Here is an 18,143-nt window from a genome sequence, read left to right as displayed (position 1 = left end):
AAAAATTAATTCTAAGATCAAGCATTAAAGGGGACATAAGTTATTACTTGTGAGTACAGAAGCTCTGCTGCCTTAAGAAATAAACTTCTCCCAACTTGTCATTCAGAGGAGGCACCCCCACCACTACTCATCTTAGCCTGTTACACAAAATTCCTTGGGAATGTGGCATCTGCTGAGGGCTCTTCTGCCCAACTCTGAAGTATCTTTTCTCTTTGGGAGCAGTAGATGTTTCTCTGGCAGCAGGTGCCATCCTCCATCTCAGCACCGGTACAGATTTCTCAACCCTGGTTGCAGGTTAGAATCACCAGGGAAGATAAATTAATTTCAGCTACATATAATAATATGGATTAATCTCAAATGCGATATTGAGCAAAGTAAGCTCTCTTTGAGGTGCAAAGGTAAATGGGATGGACTCCTTAATTTCTCTTTCTTCAGTCTCCTTGTTAGTGTATACAAATGCAACTGTTTTCTGTGCATTGATTTTATACCCTAGCACTTTGCTGAATTTCTCCATGATTTCTATCAATTTTGGGGTGGAATCTTTAGGGTTTTCTACAGAGAGTATCATGTCATCTATGAAGAGTAAGAGTTTAAGTTCTTCTTTGCCAATTTGGATGCCTTTATTTTATTTTTATTGTCTGATTACTGAGGCTAGGACTTCTAGTACTCTGTTGACTAACATGGTGAGAGTGGACATCCCTGTTGTATTCCTGATCTTAGGGGAAAGACTCTCAGTTATTCCCTACTGATGATGATGTTAGCTGTGGGTCTTTCATACATAGCTTTTATGATATTGAGTTACGTTTCCTCTATCCCTAATTTGATGAGAGGTGTTTTTTTTTAATCAAGAAATGATGCTGTATTTTATCAAATGCCTTTTCTGCATCAGTTGAGAGGATCAAATGGTTCTTGTTCTTTCTTTTATTAATGTAGGGTATCACACTGATTGATTTCTGGATATTGAATCACACTTGCAACCCAAGAATAAATCAAACTTGGTTATGGAGAATAATTCTTGTAATGTACTGTTGGATCGAATTGGCTAATATCTTGGTAAGAATTTTGGCATCCATGTTCATCAGGGATATTGGTCTATAATTCTCCTTTTCTGTATATTTTTTAAATGGAGTTCAATTTGCGAACATATAATATACCCAGTGCTCATCCCATCAAGTGCCCTCTGCAATGCCAGTGACCCAGTTATCCCATCCCCCCGCCAACCTCCCTTTCCACTATCCCTTGTTCTTTCCCAGAGTTAGGAGTTTCTCATGTTCTGTCAGCCTCTCTGATTTTTCCCACTCATTTTCTCTCATTTCCCCTTAAATCCCTTTCACTATTTTTCATAATGCCTGAATGAATGAAATCATATAATGTTTGTCCTTCTCTGATTGACTTACTTCACTCAGCATAATACCCTCCAGTTCTATCCATGTTGAAGCAAATGGGGGGTATTCGTCATTTCTAATGGCTAAGTAATATTCCATTGTATATATAGACCACATCTTCTTTATCCATTCATCTGTCGATGGGTACCAAGGCTCCTTCCACAGTTTGGTTATTGTGGACAATGCTGCTATAAACATTGGGGTACAGGTGTCTCAGTTTTTCACTGCATCTGTCTCTTTGGGGTAAATCCCCAGAAGTGCAATTGCTGGAACATAGAGTAGCTCTATTTTTAACTCTTTGAGGAACCTCCACACAGTTTTCCCGAGTGGCTGTACCAGTTCACATTCCCACCAACAATGCAAGAGGGTTCCTCTTTCTCCACATCCTCTGCAACATTTGTTGTTTCCTGTCTTGTTAATTTTCACCATTCTCCCTGGTATGAGGTGGTATCTCATTGTGGTTTTCATTTGTTTTTCCCAGATGGCAAGTGATGTGGAACACTTTCTCACATGCTTGTTGGCCATGTCTATGTCTTCTCTGAAATGTCTGGTCATGTCTTCTGCCCATTTCATGATTGGATTGTTTGTTTCTTTGCTGTTGAATTTAATAACTTCTTTATAGATCTTGGATACCAGCCCTTTATCTGATAGGTCATTTGCAAATATCTACTCCCATTCTGTAGGTTGTCTTTTAGTTTTGTTGACTGTTTCTTTTGCTGTGCAGAAGCTTTTTATCTTGATTAAGTCCCAATAGTTCATTTTTGCTTTTGTTTCCCTTGCCTTCATAGATGTATCTTGCAAGAAGTTGCTGTGGCCGAGTTCAAAATGGGTGTTGCCTGTTTTCTCCACTAGGATTTTGATGGATTCTTCTCTCACATTTATTTATTTATTATTTATTTATTTATTTATTTAATATTTTATTTATTTATTCATGAGAGACGAGAGAGAGGCAGAGGGAGAAGCAGGCTCCATGCGGGGAGCCCGACGCGGGACTCTATCCCGGGTCTCCAGGGTCACGCCCTGGGCTGAAGGCAGGTGCTAAACCCCTGAGCCACCCGGACCGCCCTTGTCTCACATTTAGATCTCTCATCCATTTTGAATATCTTTGTGTATGGTGTAAGAGAATGGTCTAGTTTCATTCTTCTGCAAGTGGCTGTCCAATTTTGTTAGCAACATTTATTGAAGAGACTGTCCTTTTTCCAGTAGATAGTCTTTTCTGCTTTGTCGAATAAAAGTTGACCATAGAGTTGAGGGGTCATTTCTGGATTCTCTATTCTGTTCCATTGATCTATGGGTCTGTTTTTGTGCTAGTACCACACTGTCTTGATGATCACAGCTTTGTAGTACAACTTGAAATCTGACATTGTGATGCCCTGGCTCTGGTTATCTTTTTCAATATTCCCCTGGCCATTCGGGGTCTTTCTGATTCCACACAAATCTTATGATGATTTGTTCCAACTCTCTGAAGAAAGCCCATGGTATTTTGATAGGAATTGCATTGAATGTGTAAATTGCCCTGGGTAGCATAGACATGTTCACAACATTAATTCTTCCAATCCATGAGCATGGATATTTTTCAATCTCTTTGTGTAAACCTCAATTTCTTTGAGAAGTGTTCTGTAGTTTTTTTTTTTTTTTAAGATTTATTTATTTAATCATGAGATACATACAGAGAGAGATTGAGAGGCAGAGACACAGGCAGAGAGAGAAGCAGGCTCCATGCAGGGAGCCCGACGTGGGACTCGATACCGGGTCTCCAGGATCAGGCCCTGGGCTGAAGGCGGCACTAAACCGCTGAGCCACCCGGGCTGCCCCTGTTCTGTAGTTTTTAGGGTATAGATGCTTTACCCCTTTGGTTAGGTTTATTACTAGGTACCTCTTATGGTTTCGGTGCAACTGTAAATGGAATTCACTCCTTAATTTCTCTTTCTTCAGTCTCACTGTAGAGAAATGACACTGAATTCTGGGCATTGATTTTGTTACCTGCCATATTGCCAAATTGCTGTATGAGTTTTGGCAATCTTGGGGTGTTCTATATACAGTACCATGTCATCTGCAAAGAGGGAAAGTTTAATTTCTACTTTGCCAATTTGAATGCCTTTTATTTCTTTTTTTGTCTGATTGCCGAGGCTAGGACTTCTAGTAATATGTTGAATAGCAGTGGTGAGAGCAGACATCCCTGTCATGTTCCTGTTAGGGGAAAGGCTCTCAGTTTTTCCCCATTGGGAATGGTATTACCTGTGGGCTTTTCATAGATGGCTTTTTAGATGCTGAGGAATGTCCCCTCTATCCCTACACTCTGAAGGGTTTGGATCAGGAATGGATGCTATATTTTATCAAATACTTTTTTTGCATCTATTGAGAGGATCATATGGTTCTTGTGTTTTCCCTTGTTGATGTGATCTATCACGTTGATTGTTTATGAGTGTTAAACCAGCCTTGCATCCCGGGGATAAATCCCACTTGGTCATGGTGAATAATCTTCTTAATGTACTGTTGGATCCTATTGGCTAGTATCTTGTTGAGAGTTTTTGCATCCGTGTTCATCAGGAATATTGGTCTATAATTCTCCATTTTGGTGGGGTCTTTGTCTGGTTTGGAATTAAGGTGATGCTGGCCTCATAGAATTAGTTTGGAAGTATTTCATCCCTTTCTATCTTTTGGAACAGCTTTAGTAGAATAGTTATGATTTCTTCTTTAAACATTTGATAGAGGGAGAAGAAATGTGTGGGAAATATCAGAAAGGGAGACAGAACGTAAAGACTGCTAACTCTGGGAAACGAACTAGGGGTGGTGGAAGGGGAGAAGGGCGGGGGGTGGGAGTGAATGGGTGACGGGCACTGGGGGTTATTCTGTATGTTAGTAAATTGAACACCAATAAAAAATAAATTAAAAAAAAGGAAGACAAATGTCAAGGAAATAAATATTATACATTGCTAATTTAAAAAAAAAATAAACATTTGATAGAATTCCCCTGGGAAGCCATTTGGCCCTGGAGTTTTGTTCTTGGGAGGTTTTTGATGACTGCTTCAATTTCCTCCCTGGTTATCAGCCTGTTCAGGTTTTCTATTTCTTCCTGTTTCTGTTTTGGTAATTTGTGGCTTTCCAGAAATGCATCCATTTCTTCTATATTGCCCAATTTGTTGGCATATAGCTGCTCATAATATGTTTTTAAAATCGTTTCTATTTCCTTGATATTGGTGGTGATCTCTCCTTTTTCACTCGTGGTTTTATTAATTTAAGTCTTTTCTCTTTTGTTTTTAATAAGACTGGCTAATGATTTATCTATTTTATGAATTCTTTCAAAGAACAAACTCCTGGATTTGTTGATCTCTTCCACAGTTCTTCTGGTCTCCATTTCATTAGTTCTGCTCGAATCTTTATTAACTCTCTTCTTCTGCTGGGTGTAGGTTTTATTTGTTGTTCTTTCTCCAGTTCCTTTAGGTGAAAGGTTAGCTTGTGTATTTGAGTTTTTTTCCATTTTTTTTCGGGATGCTTGTATTGCGATGTATTGCCCTCTCAGGACCACTTTTGTTGTATCTCAAAGATTCTGAACTGTTATATCTTCATTTTCATTAGTTTCCTTGAATCTTTTTAATTCTCTAATTTCCTGGTTGATCCTTTTATCTTTTAGCAGGATGGTCTTTAACCTCCACGTGTTTGAGTTTCTTCCAAATTTCTTCTTATGATTGAGTTCTAGTTTCAAAGCATTATAGTCTGAAAATATGCAGGGACAATCTCAGTCTTTTGGTATTGGTTGAGACCTGATTTGTGACCCAGTATGTGGTCTCTTCTGGAGAAAGTTCCATGTGCACTTGAGAAGAATGTGTATTCAGTTGCATCCAGATGCAAAGTTTTGTATATATCTGTGAAATTGATCTGGTCCAGTGAATCATTTAAGGCCCTTGTTTCTTTGGAGATGTTGTGATTAGGAGATCTGTCATTTGCAGAAAGTGCCATGTTGAAGTCTCCTACTATTAGTGTATGATTATCTAAGTATGTCTTAACTTTGGTTATTATTGATTGATTATACTTGGTAGCTCCCACATAGGGGAAAAAATATTCATGATTGTTATGTCCTCTTGTTGGACAGATCTTTTAAGTATTATATAGTGTCCCTCTTCATCTCTTACTACAGTCTTTGGGATAAACTTTATTTGATATGAGGATGGCTACCCCAGCTTTCTTTTGAGTACCATTTAAATGGTAAATTGTTCTCCAACCTTTCATTTTCAGGCCGTAGGTGTCCTTAGGTCTAAAATGAGTCTCTTGTAGACAGCAAATTGATGGGTCTTGCTTCTTTATCCAGGCTGAAACCTGCATCTTTTGATGGGATCATGAAGCCCATTCATATTCAGAGTTACCATTGAAAGATATGAATTTAGTGTGATCATAATACCTATTCAGTCCCTGTTTTTGTGGGTTATTTCTTTGGGCTTCCTCTTTCTTTACAGGATCCCCATTAATATTTCTTGCAGAGGTTGTTTGATGGTCACATATTCTTTCAGTTTCTGCCTATCCTGGAAGCTCTTTATATCTCCTTCTATTCTGAATGAGAGTCTTGCTGGATAGAGTATTCTTGGCTGAATGTTCTTTTCATTTAGGACCCTGAACATATCCTGCCAGCCCTTTCTGGCCTGAAGAGGTTTGCTGTTAATCTAATATTTATCCCCATATAAGTTAGGGATACCTTGTCTCTTGCTGCTTTAAGGATTTTTTTCTTTATCTTTGGAATTTGCAAGGTTCACTATTAAATGTCGAGGTGTTGAGTGGTTTTTATTGATTGGGAGGGGGAACTTCTCTATCTCCTGGATCTGAATGCCTGTTTCCCTCCCCAAATTAGGGAAGTTCTCAACTATGATTTGTTTCGATATGCTTTCTGGCCCTCTGTCCCTCTCGGCACTCTCTGGAACCCCAATTAAACATAAATTTTTCCTTCTGAGGCTATCATTTATTTACCTTAACCTTTCATCATGGTCTTTTCATTGTTTTTCTCTTTTTTCCTCAGCTTCCTTCCTTGCCATCAACTTGCCTTCTATGCCACTCAATCTTTCTTCTACCTCATTAACCCTTGTCATTCAGACCTTCAGTTTGGATTGCATCTCCTTTAATTGATTTTTAATTTTGGCCTGATTAGATCTAAATTCTGTAGTCATGAAGTCTCTTGAATCCTTTATGTTTTTTTTTCCAGAGCCACCAGTAGCTTTATAATTGTGTTTCTGAATTTGCTTTGTGACATTTAAATGTAATCCAAATTCTGTAACTCTGGGAGAGAGTAGTATTTCTGATTCTTTCTTTTGGGGTGAGTTCTTCCTTCTAGTCATTTTGCTCAGTGCAGAGTGGGTGTATAGCATGCTGTATCAAAAATATCAACGACAACGTAAGTAAATGTCACCCTAGATGATTCTGCAGAAGCCAGAGACCCAAAATTAAAAACAAAGATAAGAAAGAAATAAAACAAAAGGACCACTAAAGTGAAAAACAAATTTTAAAACAAAGTACTAAAAAATAAAGCCACGAATCCCAAAGAAGAAGAGAAAAAAAAAAAAGAAAGAAAAGAAAAAAGAAGAAAAAGAAAGGAGAAGAAAAATGGGGAGAGGGGACTGTCAGTGGCGGTGAGAAAGTTGTAGTGGAGGGAGAATGTAGTCTACTTGAGGGCTTCTAGAGGGTGATCCTCTTGTTTCTGATTATATTCAGTTCTGTATGTTAGCGGATGCTCAGTCCCAAATTTATATAAATCAGAAATACTTGTAGAGGCTTCAGTATTGACCACCAAAATACAAATAAGGTAAAAGAGGGGGGCAGAATGGGAATGAGGAATCTCAGAGAATGAGCCAGCTCGGTATACCACTTGGTTCTGGGTGTATGCTCTTCATGTTTTAGAAAGCATTAACTTTTGCCATTGTAGAACAAAATGAGGCAGAGAAAATTAAAAACAAAAAAAATCTTGTATATCTCTCAAAATTGACTATGTTGAAGGGAATCTAGAAGTGGAAAATATATCTAGGACCTGTAATTGTAAAAATATGAAAGTCAAAAAGGAAGAATCTTAAAAATGAAGAGGTGATAAAATATTGTAGTTAAGGTGGGAAAGGAGAAAAAAATTGGAAATTTACAGTCTGATATAAAAACGAGTTGTACTGGAAAAAGGATGAAAAAAAAATAGGAGGGATACCCTCTGGTTCTATGTACTGTAAATCCCTTTACTTCCCCTGGAGCTTTCCAGGGCTGCTTGGTCAAGAACTTGGTATTCCCCTGTTCTTCCAGCTGCTCTTCTGGGGGAGGGTGTGTTGTGCTGATTCTCAGGTGTGTACCTGGGGGAGCTGCCCCGCCCCTGCCGTGTACCGGGCTCAGTGAGAGCTGTTTACCCGTGAGCCCATACTGTCCCAGGCACACTGTGACACAAGGAGGAACAACAATACAGGCAGCGGCGAGGTGCCCAGGTATGGAGTCAGCTTCCCGCTAGTAACTACCACAGTCTCCCAGTCCGCACTGGCCTAGATGCTCTGGGTGAGGTATGGGTTCACTGATCTGCACAGATTGGGGGCGCCTGGCGGCAGGAAAGTCCTCACTTTCCAGTGCCCTCCTTGCCTCCGCCCGTCCCAGGGGGAGTGCAGGATCACCAGCTGTGTCTTCTCAGCGCCCTGGGATCTGAGGCCAGTGCTGCTGAAATCACGCTCCAGGGCCGCATGTCCTGCTTTCAAGAAGCAGGGTGCAGACCCCTCCGCCTGGAGCCTCTGCCTGACCAACCGGCTTCTCCCGGATGCGCCACCGGGCGCCCGCTCCAGCCCTTTACCAAGATCGGCTGCAGTGTGTGGTGTGCTTTACTCCAGGGTGCGCTTCCTCTATTAGTGAATCTGGGAGACTGGAGGCTCCACTGCTTCTCCTGTGATTCTGTTCGATTTCCCTGCTGAGCACTTTCCATCCAGGAAGAATCCAGTGCATATTTTTTAAAGTTCCTGCTTCTCCGGGGCTAGGCTTTCCTGTCCCAGAGGCTCTCACCACCTGGCTTTAGCCGGGCTCCTCGCGGGGCCCCTCCCCCATTAGATTATTTTTTATTTTTTTCCAGCTTTCCTACCTTGTTAGAAGTGAAAACCCCTCTGTCTGTAGCATTCCAGCTGTTCTCTCTTTAAATATCAGGATGAATTCTTAGTTTTTCGGGATGGTTTGAAAGTAATCTAGGTAAGTTGGTGGGGGGCCAGGTGAGTTGAGGACCCCTACTCCTTCGCCATCTTCTCCAAGACCTATAATTCTCCTTTTTGGTGGGGTCTTTGTCTGGTTTGGGGCACAACATAATGTTGGCTCCATAGAATAAGTTTGGGAGTTTTCCTTCCTTCTATTTCTATTTTTTGAAACAGTTTAAGAAGAATAGATGATATTTTTTCTTTAAATGATTGGTAGAATTCTGCTATGAGCCCATCCAGCTCAGGACTCTCATATTGGGAGATTTTTGATTAGTGCTTCAATTTTTTTTTTTTTTTTTTTTTTTTGCTGGTATGGAACTGTTCAGGTTTTCTTTTTCTTCCTGTTTCAGTTTTTGTACTTTATATGTTTCTAGGAATGCATCCATTTCTTCCAGATTGCCTAATTTGTTGGCATATAATTGCTCATAATATTCTATTATAATTGTTTTTATTTCTTCAATGTTAGCTGTATCTTTCCTCTCTCATTCATGATTTTATTTATTTGGGTCCTTTTCTTTTTTTCTTTTTTTTTTTGATAAGTTTGACTATGGGTTTATTGATCTTATTAATTTTTTCAAAGAACTAGCCCCTAGTTTTGCTGATTTATTTTCTTTTGCTAGGTTTAGGCTTTATTTGCTGTTCTTTCTCCAGCTCCTTTAGGTATAAGGTTAGATTGTGGTTTTGAGTTTTGTATTTTGAGACAGACCTGTATTACTATATATTTTGCTGCATCCCAAAGGTTCTGAACTGTCATGTTTTCATTTTCATTGCTTCTATGAATTTTTAATTCTTCTTTAACTTTGTGGTTTACTCATTCATTCTTTTTGTAGGATACTCTTTAACCCCCATATATTTGTGATCCTTCCAAATTTTTTCTTGTAATTGACTTCAAGTTTTAAATCATTGTAGTCTGAAAATATGCAGAGAATATTCTCAGTCCTTTGGTATCAGTTGAGACCTGAGTTGGGACCCAGTATGTGATCTATTCTAGAGAATGTTCCTTGTGCACTTGAGAAGAACATATATTCTGTTGCTTTAGGAAGGAATGCTCTGAATATATCTGTAAAGTCCATCTGGTCCAGTGTGTCATTAACTTCCCTTGTTTTCTTGTTTCTCTTTTCTTTGATTATCTATTGCTGTAGTGTGGTGTTAAAGTCCTCTAGTATTACTGTATTATTATCAATATGTTTCTTAAATATAATAATTGATAACAATATTATCAATTATTTTATATATTTGGTTGCTCCCAAGTTAGAGGCATAAATACTTACAAATTGTTAGTTTTCCTTGTTGGATAGATCCTTTTATTATGACATAATGTCCTTCATCTCTTACTATAGTCTTTGGTTTAAAATGTGATTTGTCTGATATCACAATGGCTACTTCAGCTTTCTTTGAGGTCCAATAGCATGATAAATAATTTTACACTCCTCATTTTCAATCTGCAGGTGTCTGGGTCTAATGAGACTCTGGTAGACGGTATGTTGATGGGTCTTTTTTTTTTTTCAATCCAATATGATACCCTGTGTGTTTTGATTGGTGCGTTAATCCATTTACATTCAGAGTAATTATTGAAAGATATGAACTTTGTGCCATTATATTACCCTGTAAAGTTATAGTTTCTGTATATTGTCTCTGTTCCTTTCTGGTCTTCATTACTTTTGAGCTCTCTTCGTGCTCAAAGAATCCCTTTTAATACATTTTGCACAGCTGGTTTAGTGTTCGCAAATTTCTTTAGTTTTGGTTTGTCCTAGAAACTCCTTATCTCTTCTTCCATTCTTTTTTAAGATTTTTTATTTATTTATGACAGACACAGAGAGAGAGAGAGAGAGAGAGGTAGGCAGAAACACAGACAGAGGGAGAAGTAGGCTCCGTGCAGGGAGCCTGACGTGGGACTCGATCCCCGGTCTCTAGGATCACGCCCCTGGCCGAAAGCAGTGCTAAACCGCTGGGCCACTGGGGCTGCCCTCTTCTTCCATTCTTAATGATAGTTTTACTAGATAAAGTATTCTTGGCTACTTATTTTTCCCATTTAGCACAATGAATATATCATGCCAGTCCTTTGTAGCCTGCCAGGTCTCTGTGGACAGGTCTTCTGCCAACCTTATGTGTCTACTCTTGTAGGTTAAGGATCTCTTATACCTAGTGGCTTTAAGGATTTTCTCTTTATCTTTAAATTTTGCAAGCTTCACTATGATATGTCAATGTATTGATTATTTTTATTGATTTTGAGGGGTGTTCTTTGTGCCTCTTAAACTTGAATGTCTGTTTCCTGCCCCATATTAGGGAATTTTACAGCTATAAGTTGTTCAAATAAACCTTCTGCACCTCTCTTTCTATCTCTCTCTCTCTCACTCTCTCTTTCTTTATCTTCTGGGACCTCTATTAACCAGATAGTGTTTCATTTTATGGAGTCACTGAAATCTTGAAGTCTCCCTTCATCACCTGATAGTTGTCTTTCTCTTTTCTTTTCAACTTCTTTATTCTTCATCATTTGTCTTCTATATCACTCTTCCGTGTCATTTATCCTGTTAGAGCCTCCATTTTAGACTGCATCTCAGTAATAGCATTTTTAATTTCAACCTGATTAGATTTTAGTTCTTTTCTTTCTACAGTAAGTGGTTCAATAGTGTCTTCTATGCTTTTCTCAAGCGAAGGTAGTATCTCAAGCGAAGGTAGTATCTCAAATTCTAATTTAGACTTCTTAGTTATATGCATATTGATTAAATCCCTGGCAATGAGTGCTATGTCTTGATATTTCTATTGTGGAGTATTTCACCATCTCATCATCATGTCCAGAAAAGAATAGGTGAAAAGAGAGAAAAGAGAACACAAAAAAACAGTAACAGAAAAAAAAAAGTTAAAAAAAAAGACAGAAGGAAAAATAAAGAAAACAAGATCAGAAAAAAATCAAGTCAGAAACGAAATCAAATCAAGTACAGAGTAAAACAAAATACTAGATCCTGCTGTATTTTGCTCTGATTGTTAAAAGAAACTAGATCTCAAAATAGGAAAAATGAAAAACTTCTATATATATATATATATACAAAAATAAAGTTAAAATAAAATAAAATACAATGAATGGAAATCAAGATTAAAATATATATAATGTATATATAAAAGTAAGAACAAAAATAATTAAAAAAATAAGAAAATAGCTGAAATAAACAACCTGAAAGATTAAAGAATAAAAAAAGAAACAAAAAGCCCCATAGATGCCATATACTGTTTCCCCCAAGACCTGACGTTTGCAGTTCTCTATGATTGGTAAACTTGGTGTAGCAAGTTGTTCCTCTTGGTTTTGTCATGAAGGGGTCTGCTGGTCTAATTCTCAAGTGCCTTTGCACTCTTGAAGAAATGCTTCCCTTACCAGGGGTCCTGGCTCAGTGTAAGCAGCTCTGGATTGCACTATGTGGCACTGTTTTGCTCCCTGTAGGCATTCAGCACTGATAGGGGGATGAAAATGGTTGTGCCCTGATCTCAAATTCTGTGCCTCCCACTCTTCAGTGGTCCCCTACAGAAAAGCAGTCAATCACTCATGTCTCCCTAGTTTCCAACCAAACTCTGTGTTCAGAGTTTTATGAACAAACATTTTTATCTCAGATGCATGACTGAGTTTCAAGTCTCCAAGTTTTATGGACTCCTGTGGCACAGACCAATGCTGTTCCTCCCTGGGGGAGAGAGAGGGGGTTTCCTGGCATTTCTGCCTTCTGCTGGACCTCTGCCCCAAGAGTGGTCCCTTGACTGTTGCAGTGGTTCAGAGTTTATGGCAACACTAAGCAGAAAGCCAGTGTCTAGATTTGCTGTTTTCAGCCAGCTTCCCTTCCAATGCCTGGGAACTCTATCGCACTCAGGCATCCCTGCTTTTTTAACAATCAGACCGAAATACAGTAGGATCTAGTATTTTGTTTTACTCTTTTGTTTCTGACTTGATTTTTCTCTGTTTTTGTTTTGTTTATTTTTCCTTCTGTTTTTTTAAAATTATTTTTTCTGTTATTGTTATTGGTTCTGTTATTGTTCTTCTCCTCTCCATTTAAGATGTCCAGCAGCAAAAGTTCCAATTTTTTTATTTTTTAAAATTTATTCATGAGAGACACAGAGGGAGAGAGAGAGAGAGGCAGAGACACAGGCAGAGGGAGAAGCAGGCCCCATGCAGGGAGCCCGATGTGGGACTCGATCCCGGGTCTCCAGGATCACGCCCTGGGCTGCAGACAGTGCTAAACCACTGCGCCACCGGGGCTGCCCCGCAAAAGTTCCAATTTTGTTTTCCACTGCTTACAATACTTTGTAGTAGCTTCCTTAAGCGGGCTCCTTCCCCACGAGGTATCCTTCAATATACTGCCCCTGATTCAAGTCTCTGCACATCCTACCTTCAAAAAAGTGGTTGCTTTTCTATTGGTAGAATTGAAGCATTTTTTTTCCCTCAGATCTCTAATTGATTTTGCAGGTATTCAGAATGATTTCATAATTATCTAGCTGAGTTCCAAGGACCAGATGAATTTAGGGTCTCCTATTCCACTATCTTAACTCTTTGGGGTTTGTTTGCTTTTAACTCAAAATAATTTTCATGCCAAGTGGCCTATCTTGGGATGACCTGCCCTTGTCTCCTACAAATCCAAATACTGTGCAACTGACAAAGAAATGATGTAGATCTGTAAATTATCATTTTTTACATGTCTGGAATATTGTTGAGTGGAAAAACAGCTTACAAAAATTATTTGTGACAAGAGCCCACTTTTGGAAAACTATTGATCTTTTTCAGTTTACATGAATAGGGGAGATGATTGATAGTTTTCAAAATATTAGCAGTGTTTAGGGATGCCTGGGTGACTCAGCGGTTGAGCACCTGCCTTCAGCTCTGGTCCTGATCCCAGGATCCAGGATCGAGTCCCACATCAAGCTCCTTGCATGGAGCCTGCTTCTCTCTCTTCCTGTGTATCTGCTTCTCTCTGTCTGTGTCTCTCATGAATAAATAAATAAAAACTTAAAAAAATATATTAGCAGTGTTTATTGTTGGGTGATGGACTTTGAGTAATTTTTGTAAGCTTTCTTGCTTTCCTGAATTTCTTATCATAAACATATATATTTTTGTAATTGGAGAAATTGCAATTATTCACTATTTTCAAAGAAAACTCATTGTTTTCTAAACTAATATAAGATTCCTGGTGTGAGAGTATTCTACTGTTTTCCTTTAGAATCTGTACATTTTTCAAAGAGCATGTTGGCGAGCAGAGGCTGAGGGGATTGGCTGGAGCTCCTCTTTGTTCTTCTTCTCTTGCCCATGGTCATCTGGGGAGGCCTGGCTCTGTGCCTCCTTTGCACTTTAGCTATGCTTTAGTGCTCATGGTGCTGGGGGTGGTGGCCCAGCACTGAAAGTAATCCTCCAATTTACCCAATAGTCTTGGGTATTGTCCATCTCATTTGATGATTAGGACAGTAAATCTTTCTAACCAGTGTCTTTCTCCCCCTCCCTTCTCCTCTCCATTTAAGATGTCCAGTAGCAAATCCTCTAAGTGCCATTGTGTCTCCTAGCTGGGCACAACCATTTCAGCTTGTCTGTACCATACAGTGCATGGGCTTGGGCACTGCACTGAAAGTCAAAAGTTCTTCACAATTTCACCTTTGAATTACTTTGTAAAAAGGGACACGTTCTGTTCTAATTTCTTCCTTCATTAATGCTGAATCATTTGCCCGATAGACAAAAGGACCTTTTATTGCTGCTCATTGCCAGACATAAATAAAGCTGTGGTTTCAATTCAGTAAAGCCTTCTGAGCAGCTGAACTCACCTCTAAATTGGAGCAATTCAAGATTTTGTTATTTTTCAGTCTATATCTCAGGCAAAATTGTTAAAGGAAAAGTGCTAAATAATTTTAAAATAAAAGGCTGGAATTTTAAAGGTGTTGACCTTGAGACAGGGCATAAGACAGATTTGCTGTGTTTTTCATCACTTTGACCACACTGTTATTTGTACTTCCACTCACCTTGGACCGAGTAGAAGATCACATTGGTATATTTTCCAAATCAGGCTGTTTGGATAATCACAGTTTTAACAAAGACAATCCCTAATATCTGTAGAGTGCATTCTCCACATGGCTGCCAGGGTTGTTTTACTCAGTTACTAAGACAAGTTCTTAGCAAGTTACTGCCCTGCTTAAAACGTTTGATGAGTCTCCATTGCCTTTGTGCTAAAGTCCAAGCTCCTTAGCTAACATTTCAAGAGCCTCCCGTTTAACCTCAACCTACCTCTCCTTTCCCTCCCTCCACTCCTCCTGCTGACACTACAGTTGATTCCTTCTTCGAGGCCTGATCTCACCCCTTCTGTGAGACCTTTACACCTCCCTGAGGTGGGACCATTTATAGCACCTCACATGCTTTTCTTATGGCCTTACCACCCTGACTCAGTTTCCCTCCCTTTACCAAAGTATAATTGACCAATAAAAATTACATATATTTAAAATACAATGTGTTTTGATACATACATATTTTGTGAAATGGTTACTACAATCAAGGTAATTAACATTTCCATCACCTCACATAAACCACATGTATCTGTGTTAACATTTAAAGTTTATACTCTCTTAGCAAATTCCAAGTATACGATACAGTGTTATTAACTACAGTGGTAGCCAGAGGCTGTGAGGTGGGTGAAATAGTGAGATATTGGTCAAAAAGTGTAAAATTTCAGTTGTGCAGGATGACTAAGTTCTGGAGATTTAATGTACAGCCTGGTGACTGGCTCAGTTTTGTCTTTTCCACTAGAACCTGTGTCCTTTAGGAAAGCTGTTCCCAAATCTACCTAAGTATCAGGATCTCCTGAGAAGCATGATTAAAATACAAAAATTCCTGAGCCCCAAACCAAACCAATAGAATTCGAATCTCTGGGATTGAAGTCTAGGGATCCATAAATTTAAAAAAGTTTTCTGGGTGATTCTGACCAGCAGGCAGACTTAGTGACTACTGCCCCATACAAGTCATTCATTTTCTGTGAGCCCAGTCCAGTGAAAGCAAGGGATGGGATGAGGCAGAGAGTTGTGACACATGAGGTCTTGCTTTGTACCAGGTCCTGGTCTATTGGCTTTCACATCTGCTCATTTAATCCCAACCACCTTGAGAAACAGAGGGGTATGCCCATTACTATAGATGAGAAAACCATAGCTCAGGGAATCTGGCCCTGTTCTGAGTTCCCAGCAGTAACAGATACAGCTTTGATGTCTCTTTAGGCTCATATTCTTTTTACTTAACCCACGTTAATTAAACATTAGTTAAAATAAATTAACATTTAGGAGTGCCTGGGTAGCTCAGTTGGTTACACATCTGCCTTCTGCTCAGGTCATGATCTCAGGGTCCTGGGATCAAGCTCCACCTTGGACTCCCTGCTCAGCGGGGAGTATGTGTCTCCCTTTTCCTTTGCCCCTTCCCTCACTAGTGCATCCGTGCTCTCTATCTCAAATAAATAAATAAATAAAATCTTAAATAAAACAAATGAACATTTATATTTTTAGAATCTCCATGCCTTGCTACCCTACATTTGATCAACCTGCATGACCTATCCACTCTATCTGCTCAACCCTGTTCTTTGCCATGTAGACTTTGGAAACATCTTAATTCACCTCCTGCCACCTCTCCTATTGTCCCAATTGCAAACAAATGATCATTTAAATTTTCAAAACTGCCAAAGCCACTGCTTATGGTAACTTTCGCCACATATAAGCTTTTTATGTTTACATATTTACATATTTTAAAGATGTCTACTTTTTCCTCAATAGCTTTAAGGTTTTCAGACTTGATAATATGTGTTTAATCAAGCCCTCCCTACCCTCCAGACTCCTAATGCAAAGGATGATCCAGGAATTAGGTTTTGCAATGTATAAATGGTTTATACACATTGATATAAAAAGTCAAACCTTAGAAAAAAACACGCAGTCAGTTTAGCTAAGTAATTCACAGACAAGAAAATTAAGCTAATAAACAAACACATGAAAAGAAAGCCCAATCACTAAGAATCAAAGAAACCAAGTTATGTCATCTCTTAGATTAGAAAAAAAAAAGAAGAACAGCTATGATGCTATGGTGCTTATTCCTGCAGTGATATGGGGAGAAGGGATGAACTCTTTATTAACTGCTTGTTCATGGGCAGCCCGGGTGACTCAGCGGTTTAGCGCCACCTTCAGCCCAGGGTGTGATCCTGGAGACCTGGGATCCAGTCCCAAGTCGGGTTCCCTGCATGGCGCCTGGTTCTCCCTCTGCCTGTGTCTCTGCCTCTCTCTCTCTCTCTCTGTGTGTCTCTCATAAATAAATAAATAAATAAATAAATAAATAAATAAACCTTTAAAAAATAAACAACAACAACAAAATAACTGCTTGTTCAAATGGGAATTTTACCAGCCTTTCTGAAAGCATTCTAGTAGCACTTAAAAAGTAGGAACTGCATTATTGTTTGTTCTTATTTCCAATTTTTGGGAATCTATTTTCTAGTACAGAACTAATAGAATGAATGAATAAATAAATAAATAAATAAATACTCTTTGAATAAGAAAGTTGCCACAGTGTTTGAGTGACCAAAACCTGAAAATTATGTGACTGTCCATCTCTAAAAAAATTGTTGGCTTTATTATGGAACAACCACATCAGGGTATACTGTGATCCCATTAAAAACATGAATTAGAGTTAGATTGGCCTAGCATTTATATGAAGAAAGGTTGAGTGAGGAAAGCAAGATGTAGAAGAGTGTCATATGATCTTATTTTGTAAAATATTACCACACAAACATATTCATACAAAGCCTTTTAGATGTAGAGTGTGTGCGAGTATGCATGCATATTTATGTTTGCATCAATGTGTAAGTGTGGGTGTGAATGTGTGCGTCTGTACACTGCTATGTGAACATGGAGAAAATATAGGAGGACTCACACCAGGTTATTAACATGTGTTATGGGCCACAGGGTTAATAAAAACTGTAATAAAAGCATGCCAACATATATGATATAATGATTTATGAAATTATATTGTGTGTGTATGTGTATCACAAAATTTGCAAAAATTAAAAATGCAAATCTAATCAGTTAATTCTTCTGCCTTAAAATCTGTGTCAGTGGCTTTCTGTTCTCCTGTGGATCAATCCAGAATCTTTAGCCTGGGCTTTAGAGGCCCCTGTCCCCTTTCTACCCCCTATAAAACAGCTCCCTCAGACACACATTTCCCAGTTTTTTACTTCCTTGTAGATCCTTAGTCACCCTCTGCTCTGCAGTTCTCACGCTCTTCTTTGACTTTTCACATGTGTTATTCCCCTCTGTCATCATTTGATGACTTTTCTTTTCTTGGATGGACTCTTTCTCATTTTTATAGGGCTCAGCTTAAACACCAGTTTTGCAGGGACTTTCCCCAACTGCTCTATATTGTTAGGTAACCTGATCTGTATTTCCATGGTTCTTTGTCCTTACTAAAACTGTATTTTATTACTAGCTTCTTTTCCCAAACTTTGATCAGATTTTCCCAGCTGTAGATTACTGCTTACATGTTGTATCTAAATTGAATAAGAACCTGTAGCAGGGGTCTGGATCTCATAACTGTGGG

The sequence above is a fragment of the Canis lupus genome, chromosome 1, assembly GCF_011100685.1.
Source record: "Canis lupus familiaris isolate Mischka breed German Shepherd chromosome 1, alternate assembly UU_Cfam_GSD_1.0, whole genome shotgun sequence".
Classification (NCBI taxonomy): domain Eukaryota; kingdom Metazoa; phylum Chordata; class Mammalia; order Carnivora; family Canidae; genus Canis; species Canis lupus.
Note: the sequence above shows the minus strand (reverse complement) of the source record.